This window comes from Sorex araneus, chromosome 5 (genome assembly GCF_027595985.1).
Source record: "Sorex araneus isolate mSorAra2 chromosome 5, mSorAra2.pri, whole genome shotgun sequence".
Lineage (NCBI taxonomy): Eukaryota > Metazoa > Chordata > Mammalia > Eulipotyphla > Soricidae > Sorex > Sorex araneus.
Genome location: NC_073306.1, coordinates 60,141,934 through 60,151,681, shown reverse-complemented (window position 1 = coordinate 60,151,681; position 9,748 = coordinate 60,141,934). Strand labels below are relative to the sequence as shown.

At 41.9% G+C, this 9,748-nt stretch overlaps 1 pseudogene; it reads left to right on the top strand.

Moving 5' to 3' along the window:
• The first annotated feature begins 2,551 nt into the window (after window positions 1–2,551).
• LOC101558851 (protein transport protein Sec24C-like) lies at window positions 2,552–4,651 on the top strand (annotated as a pseudogene).
• Window positions 4,652–9,748: the final 5,097 nt, after the last annotated feature.

The window sequence follows — 9,748 nt, the reverse complement described above, 5'->3', positions numbered from 1 at the left end:
TGGGGCGGGGGGAGGTGGGGCTTCTCTGTGTAGCCTAAAGCCTGTTCAATATCGGTGTCCCCATTCACAGCAAGCAGCAGGGTCATGGGGCAGGAGCTCCAGGGAGGGGCTGACCCTGTGTGTGTGTGTGTGTGTGTGTGTGTGTGTGTGTGTGTGTGTGTGTGTGTGTGTGTTGGGGAGAAGAGGGAGCATAGGTGTGGAGGATGACCAGCTGCTCCTGGAGCTCGAGTGCTGCAGTTCCCCGACGTGGTGGCCTCCACCTGCAGGTTATCCCTGTGGTCATGATGGAGCAGATTCGGGTGCCCCACGGGCCAAGATCACAGGGTAGTCTCTGACTTCAGCAGGTTCCTCTTGACCAGCAGCCCCCAAAGCGTCACATCCTGCTCCATGACGTTCCAGCTGTTCAGTCCTGTTTCACTACCCCACTGGTGAGTGGCCGAGCTGCTTCCACGGTGGGCACAATGGTCAATGGCTGGCCCATGAGTGTCTTACACAGTAGCCGGCAGCTGTGTGGTTCTGCAGCATGTGGGCGAAGCGGGAGGTCACTGTCTCAGGATAATAGAGGCTGACCATCAGCTCTGGGTCTGGAGCTGGACTCAGATGGAGGTGGCTGTGGCCTCCTCTCCTCCATGTTCTGCTCTTGGTGGGGAAGTCACACATAGTAATGCTCAGGGGTTACTCCTGGCTCAACATTCAGGAATTACTCCTGGCGGTCTCAGGGAACCATTTGGGATGCCGGAAATGCGTGCAAGGCAAACCCCCTGCTGCTATACTATTGCTTTGGCCACCATTCCTGCTCTGAGAGCAGTCATGAATAGAAGCCATATAACTGTGCCATCTGCAAGGGCTATCTTGAGAAGCCTCCTGAGAAGCAGAGAGCCTTATGGTTCAAGTGCCTGCAGAGACTGCAGATGAAAAACTCGTGTGCCCTCCCTGCTCCAGAATCTGTGAACAGAAAGAAGTCAGGTTGAGTACTAAGATGGCATTTCTGGTTACAAAGGTCAGGGAGTTAGAGGCAGCACTGGGCAGCATCATGAAGAACTTAGACATAAAGAGGCTGGCAGTGGATCTCAGCTTGGAAATCGACAAAGCCAAACAAGCTCCTGGTCATTTCTAAGGATGTGAAGTGTCCACTGCGGCTACATGAAACAAAGCCCAAGACTGCTTGCGCGGCAGTTCCTGCAGGCCATGTGCCTGCTGGGCTCCCTGGCCTTCACCTCTGGGTGCTATGAGCAGGAGGTGGATATGGACTCGGGGAATGACTGGGATCTGGGCCTGTGTGAGGATGCTGTGGAGCACCGGAAAGTAACTGCTCTGTCCTTGCATCTTGGCTTCTGGACTATAGGTCAGAGAATGGGAAAGTACTTGGACAATACCTTGACCAAAGAGTGCATGCCCAACACCTCCACCGAGTTCCATATGAAGCTTGGTTTACCACGTGACAGGGTTTACCTGGACATGCCTTACCAGGCATCTCCTCCCTGAATGCCGCCACCTAAAACCACATTTTTTTTTGTTTCTTTGGCTTTTTGCTTTTTGGGTCACACCTGGAGTACTCCTTGCTCTGCACTCAGAAATCACCCCTGGTGTTGCTCAAGGGACCATATGGGATGTTGGGAGTTGAACCCGGGTTGGCCGCATGCAAGGCAAACACCCTACCCGCTGTGCTATTGCTCCAGCCCCAAAGACCACATTTTCATGTTCACTAAGATTCATACTTCAGGGAAGCTCCATACCTTTTTCTCTCTTGTTTCCACCAAGGACCTTCAGTGTCCTGAGAATCTGTCCTATGGTGAATGCTTCTGGTCTTGTCCTGTTGTGCCCAAATTTCAGATCTCCAGTTGCAGAGAGACCCAGTTCTACACATGAAAATGCAAAAGCAATGGAACTTTATTATTAGCCCAAGCCAGCACTAGCTCGAGCTAGGGTTCAAGTCTCATCCAACGCAGTGGAGTCTTGACAAGGACCCCAACACCAAATCACAAGAGTTCAGAGTTAAGAGCAGTCTATATACTGGGCTATTTTTAGCATTGGTCCTATTACAACAGTGGTCAGCAATTAGACAATGGTTAGTAACAGTTTCTAAGGACGGTGACCAGCCAGACACAACTACCCAATTCCTTATCTCGGCAAATTACTCAACAGGGAGTTTACCAGAAACTTCAAGTCCTGCTCTGGGGAAACAGAAACTGAGGCCTAATTGAGACTTAATGTTAACTACAGGTTGTCATGGCATCAGTTTCACCCTCACAGTCCTAGTGACTGGCCGGTTGTGTAGCCATGGGGATGACAAGCTGCTGACAGTAGCCTCCCAGTCATCATGAGGACCAGAATGCCCAGCCAGGATCAGCAGCTCTACAGGAAAGCAGGGGCCAGCTTCTGTCTGTGTCTTTCCTTGGGAACTCATTCATTTGTGTTTTAGTGGGTCAGCTGACACTAAGCTCAAAGTCCAGATACTCTCCTTCCTGTTTTCTGTAAGATTGACTGATATATCATCAAATTTATCCCCCAAAGTAAAATATGCATGTGGAAATAAAATAACATATATAATATACTCCGCACATCTGATATGGCCAAGCAGGCTCAGATACCACAGGCAGGTCTCATCAAGCCACTGGCAAGACTTGCCATGGGGAATGTGGTCCTTTGTACTATAATCACTGTAAAGCATACATGTACCTCTTCCTGCAATTCTTCTATGGAGAAATATTTTACCAGTGATGCATCTGCAGCTGTATTAATGACATTCCTCCTCAGTATTTTCAACATCTGGACCATACTTTCAACATCTGGACCATACTGCCAAACATGCGGGTGTTAATGACCATCCTTAGCCATCCCTGGGCTCTTATGAATTCTTGGCCACTGTAGATTACTGCAACAATAAGTTCCCCAGCCCTCATGTATTCCCCTTCATGATATCCATTTCCTACAATGCCATCACAAGTCATCTTGTTAGACTCGTCTGTGAGGTGCTCAAATCACTGTTAAGGTTTCTCCCTAGAGATGGTGGGGCAAGAGCCAACAAAGTTAATCTAGGTTTTGTCACCTACAGTAAGGTTCTCCATGTCTGCATTGTGAAGAGCTCATTGGCCCAGCCGCAGATGAGAGTTATATCTGATGTGGCAGACAGGTTTGTGCACTGCTTAATGGCTTCCTGGTCAACATCAATGTCTTGGGAAGTCCTCACCAGCTTACTCCATCAGATTCCAGAAATGGTTATTGACATGAAGGAGACAGAGGTAGAATTTGCCCCGGTTATCCAGGCTGGGATGGAGGGTCTGAAGGCTGCTGAGCATGCAATGAAGTTTTTCTCTTCTATACCTCCCTGTGAGTTGCAGAGGTACCAGGGAAATGGACACATGGAGATTACAGGAAATTGATACCAGATAAAGGAAAAACTGGTCCAGCCTCAGATGGGTGCCTGAAAGAGTATGTGGACCAAGGCTGCTGCTCTTTCTCTTCACTAGCCAGTATATTGATGTGGCTGCTCTCTTTGTTGTACCCCAGCTCACTGGTAGGTCCTTCTAAAATATTAATGCGTTTAGGCAGAGAACAACCAGGAAAGATTTCTGATTGATTTGTTTTGGGACATACAGACAGTTGTTGGCTTAGATGATGTGTTCAAATGTGCACTGATATCCAAACTGTAGTTCTCTTTGGGGCTTTCTACATGAGCAATAAAACAGATATGGTACCTGCTGGGCCAGATGGGGACAAGAGAGTGACTGCGGAACTCAAGCATGAAGACCAGCTTAATGAAGAGAGTGGCACTGTTCTGCCCTGTCCAACTGTATAGCAGCTGTGCAGGCTAGCTATGCCTCTACATCCACAACATGGCCTTGGACTCTGCATCCTGCTGTCTTGTATCAAAACTGAAACTGACATGCTCATCAATTACATGGTGAAGTTTGCACACGGGGGCATGGTGGGGTGGGTGGAAGGGGGAGGCATGGTTGTGAACGGCTCTCTGACAACTATGTCTGTTCATCACTCAGTGTGACCCGATTGTGGCCTATTACTGGCCTGTGCCAGGCCCTCCTCTGTAGGACAGTTGATCCTTCCTGAGTGCATGAAGCTACTCCCAGTTTACCTGAACTGTGTTTTAAAGAGTAATGCCTTGCAGCTCAGAGCCAAGGTCACCATGGATGACAATGTCTATGTCCAAAACTGGTTACCTCCATGGATGTGGCCAAGACTAACATCTTCTATCTTTGGCTCCTACCACTTGACAAAGTCTCCCATTGAGAGCACCACTGAACCATAAGTAGTCTGAGCATCTGAAGAACATCTAAGCAACAGGGATATGTATTTGCTGGAGAATGAGCTCAACCTCTTCCTCTGGGTGGGAGGGAATATCGAACAGGGTGTTGTTCAGATCTTATTCACCAACTCCTCCTTCAGTCAGATTATCAGTTGATTGAGTGTCCTGCCAGTTCTGGATAATCCATTGTCCAAGAAAATTCGAGGCCTCACTGACGGCTTGAGTACAGAGACCATGATACATGGTGCTTATTGTGGTAAAACAGGAGGACAAGCTGGAGATGCTCTTCAAGCACTTCCTGGTGGAAGGTGAGAATCTGAATGGGGAACTTTCTATGTGGACTTTCTCTGTTATATGCGTGAAGAAATTCAACAGCTACTGGTATAGAGCAAGTAGGTAAAGAGCATGGGGTTCCAGGCCAGCTTCCAGGAAGCTACTCCACGGCAACAGAGAAACTGGGACACTTTCCTATCTTATAAGTCATGTAAGCTGACCTCAATCTGTTTGTGGAGTAGGGGAGGAAGAAGGATATACCTTCTTTCTAGGCTCAAGCACCCAACCACTCTGTCACGTCCTACTGAGGGAAGGTGCTCCTATCCCTTCACCTGAACCTCCTTTCTCTGCTAATCCCAGCATAATAAATGTAGTTTCTCAGTTCACTGTATATAATTCAGAGTTGGGGACACCTTAGTCCTGGACATAATATGTAACCCTCTGGACCAGCCTTCAAGAGAGAGAAAGGCAGTAAGATGTGGGGAATCCCAAGGTTACCCATGTAGTTGACCGGGATTTGTGTTTTGGCACCCAATACAGTAAGCACCCCTGAGCCCCTTCAGAGCACAGAGCCAGAGATAAGCCTTGAGCACCACCAATTGTAGTCCAAAACACCAAAACAAAACAAAAAGGCCTTTAAACACCTATATTCTGCACTTTGTTCATTCCTTTGATTTTTTGATCCAGGACTGAAAGTTACATATAAATATAAAGTTATAAATCACATAACATGTCCCATACATGTTTTTAAGAAGTAAAGTTTCATTTCTCTTTGACAAACAATAAATCATTCATTATCCGACAGCTAGTGATTCAGACATTAGTATTTGACTCCTTCAGGCTGCAAGAAAGGCCTAGCAGTGAAGACTAGTTGCAAACTCAGAAAGAAAAACCAATCTGATTAGAAAAGAATGGATTCCTGCCATTGTTTGAGTTGTTTGAAGGTTTTGTTATAGAGATGCTGATGATAACAAGAAAGTCTTTGGAAGCTTCTGTGAAATGCATTGTGGTTTTAAAAATTCTACTTTTAGAGAACTATTATTTTGTATATACAACTTCATTTTCACAAGTAAAAAACATTAGCAATCTAATCTTGAAGAAATAAAAAAAAAACTCTCTGACTTCAGCTTAGAACCATGCTTTCTTGAAATATGTTTCTCATCTGTCTTGCCCATAATATTCTTTTCCCATGCCTTCCCCTTCGTAGCTTGTGAAATTCTGTCCTCATTGTTATATGCCCATACAAATCTTGTTAAATGTTAAAGACTCTGGGATACAGAAAAGTATTGTAATGCATTCTTATAAATTTTTAAACATTAACTAATAATTCATAGTATCACTGAAGTAAACCATGGGTCCTTAATGAGATGCTTAAGCATTAGAACCCTGCATCCTGTGACAATATGAATTTCTCTTTGATAAAAGTACAAAGTTTTTGAATTAGATTACCTTCTGAATTTATGGGTGAATGACTAGTGCATGATTTTTTTTTATGCAGAAGATTCAGGAACAATCTTAAAATGAGTACAAAAGTTATAGGGTGTTGATGTCATTGCATTAAGTTCCTGACTAGTTTTCCTTATTACAGCACTCCAGACTTTAGCTGCTAGTATTAACTCAGCTGAAAAAATAATTCTGGGCATGGGAGAGACAGCACAGTGGGTAAGGCACTTGCCTTGCATGGACCAGCCTGGATTTAATCCTTGGCACCTCATATGAGCCCCCATGCCCTCTAGGAGTGATCTGTGAGCACAGAGCCCAGAGTAAATCTTGAGCAACACTAGGTGTGAGACCCCCCCCAAAAAAAAATAAAACAGCAAAACAAAAAGAATGATTCTGGGAAGAGATTAAACTGGAAATGCCAATTTATTAAACTGGGATTAAACTGGTGATGCAGTGCAGGGATTAATGTGCTTGCTTTGTGTGCCACTGATTCTGGTTCAATCCCTGGCTTTGCATATACACCCCTGGCCACTGCCAGGAGTCACTTCAGTGCACAGAGCTAGGAGGAATCCCTGAGCACCACCAGGTGTGGCCTCCAAGCAAAAACTTAAGTTTATTTAGAGACTTAATATAGAAACATCTTATCCTTTAGGGTTAAGGATAAGGAGCTAAAACATTACAGGCATAAATAGACCCTAAATTCCTTAATGGAGGTTTCCCACAATAAAACAATAAGGAGTAAGATTGTTTATATCTCTTTAAATAACTACTTTAGATGATTACCTCTAATTTTTAGCTCTGATTACTATCATGACTTCTTTACGAGGGATTTTATTTATTTGGAGGGGTGCTGGTGGTGCACTATACCTTGAAAGGACTCAGCAGCTACTTCCAGTTCTCAGCCAGGCTCAAGAGACCACATGGTGCCAGGGATCCAACCAGGGTTAACTGCATGCAAGGCAAGCCTCCAAACCCCTGTACTATCTCTCCAGACTTGTTAAATATTGATTTTAACCTCTAATGAACAACCTACGAAAAGCTAATATAATGACTTCCTTGTAAATTGTCAAGGTAATTACAACCTTGTCATCATTTAAATATTTGTCCCCTCAAAATGCATTTTTGTGTGTGCTGAAATTCTAATCCCCAATGGATGGTTTCCAGAGATGAGGACTTTGGAAAGCAACTAGCTCACTAAAGTGGAAAACTCAAGGCTGAGATTATTGCACTTATAAAAGACATTGAGGGAATTCTCTCACCTCTTTCTGGATGTGAAAACATAGCCCCCAAAAGCCAGAAGTGGCCCTCACCAGATGCTGAAACTGGCAGAATTTTGATATTCAGTTCCTGCACCTCTAAATTATTCAGTCTTGGAAAATGTTTACATTGGCCTGAATGGATTAATACATATCTGCAAAAAGTCAGACTTTTGTGTATATAAGTGTCTTCTTAAAGTATTTTTTGGAATTCAATGAAAACCACTTTGATAGGGATGTGAAAATATCTCTGATTTCTGCCTTCAGAGAAAACCTGTATTCTTTCTCAATTATTTGTCCAATTAGATTTTCTCCTGATTTTCTATGAAAAACAAGACTGCATTATTTATCTCATATATATATTTATTTATAATGTCTGCTACATCTGCTCAACAAATTCCCAGTAACCACCAAATTGGTGAAGTCTTAAAGCATCCTAGTTTAGTAAAAGTCCCATAACATAATTTTTAAAAGTAGTTTTATTTCTCTTTGACAAATAGAAACTTTGGAACTCAAGTAAAAAAAATTCTTCCTGGGGGTCATTAAACAGTATATTCCATAATCCACTTAATTTTACCTTGTTATACATTTTACTTTTTCTAATTACAACAGAATAAATGATTTTAAATATACAGTTCAATCAGCTCAGGACATTTGTAATAACCAGTTTTTCTTTCACCTTGATTATGGTGTAGAAGATCTTTAGAGAATTATACGAAGTGAATGCTATTCATTCCATTTGAAATTCATTCCTCCAAATTAATGGTTTCTATTAATTAGACAACAAAAATTGAAAAGGGAAAAAAATGGAAGGTACAGTGTTTTTTATCTAAAGGTTCACTGCTATGAAAGGTGTTAAGCCATTGAGCCAGATTTTAATGAGTTCTGAGTTAGGGTTTAATTAGGGTTGACATATGAACTGAATAGTTTGAGAGTACCCCATACATGAAGGGTTGTTTTTAAAACTAACACCTAGAATTATTTTATGTTAGTTTGTTTTGTAAATGAAAAGATAGGAATGGCACATTTTCGGTGTCAAGGAGAAATATTAATTCAGGCTTCACTCCTATCAGGTTTCCAGCCTACATGAGCTGCCATTTGCTAACAGGGCCATATTTCACAAAACCCAGCATTTGGATATCTAATTCATAAAACTGAAGGTACAAGAACAATGCATCTGTTGTTATTCTTCTGCTAGTTTAACTTCGAATTTATTTAATTTCCAGATCTAGATGATTGTTGCATTCTTTCTCCTTCTCATGAATATGCCACATGAGTCTACTGGCAGATCTAACCAAATCTGAAAAATAGAGACCCAAAACCATTCAGTCATAATAAGCATAATATTAATAAGTAATAGACAGCAATGTTGCAAATGGGTCAAAGCACTTGTGCCAACTACTGAGAGCACATGGCTTGTTAATTAGCCAACAAATAAATGGCTCATTTTAAAGGGGAAATTTATCTGGTCAACTGGACAATGAGGTATAATTCCAGTAATTCCTTTGATTCAATACTAAAGAGACAGAATGAGGTTATTATAAAATATTGCTCTACCCCACACTTTTTAAAAGCATTTAGACAAAAACCCAAAACTCTTTTCAAGGTTGCCTAATAAGTTTTTGTCAGAGAAAATGAAAGCAGGTTGGTTCTTGAAGAAAAACCCACATTATACCTGACTGCAAATTTACCCTCTGTCTTATGCAAATCCTTTTTTAACACAATGGACCAAATTACATTTGCGTTCATGAATTAACAGCTTGAATAATTGCATGCAGAAAGCACAGGATTGAAGGACTAGAAGATCTACTGGAAGAAGATCACTGCTTTATGGTAGAGCCAAAAATGTAACCTGGCAGGGTTTTAGTTAAAGGGAAACTTTAAAGTAGATAATTATATTGCCAGAAATATCCACATGAACATCAGTATCATAATACATAAAATAATAAAGATAAGAAAATTTGCAGATGTACCATTTCATAGCAAATATTAAAAAGCATCCTGTACTATTGAAACAACTAAACACATTAGATTATTGCTAGAATTATTCCACATCAGGTCTATACAATTTTTGAGCTAAGATGAAAACAGTAAATATGCTAGACAATATAGGGTGTTCAGCTCTTTTATTGAAACATAAAAGAAGCCAAAACAACACTAAATGGTTAGACTTGATTGTGTTTCGACAAAATTTTATTAATAAAAACAAATTTGTATAATTTGCACATCACACAAAATGTTATTCTACTCTGGATTTTACCCAACCATTGAAAATGTAAACCTCATTCTGTAAATAACAGGTGGTGGCCTGGATTTGGTCCATGGGACGTAGCACTGAACAGGTCCAGTTTGCATCTGTTGATCTGGCATAATAATTAATAGCTCCCTTTCCATTCTCAAAGTATTCTGTGGTGGACAATAAATCACATGATCATCCTAACTATGGTGAAAATTTATGAAAACAAAAAACTAACAGGATAGTAAACATTCTCCAGTTGTATAGCAGAAATAT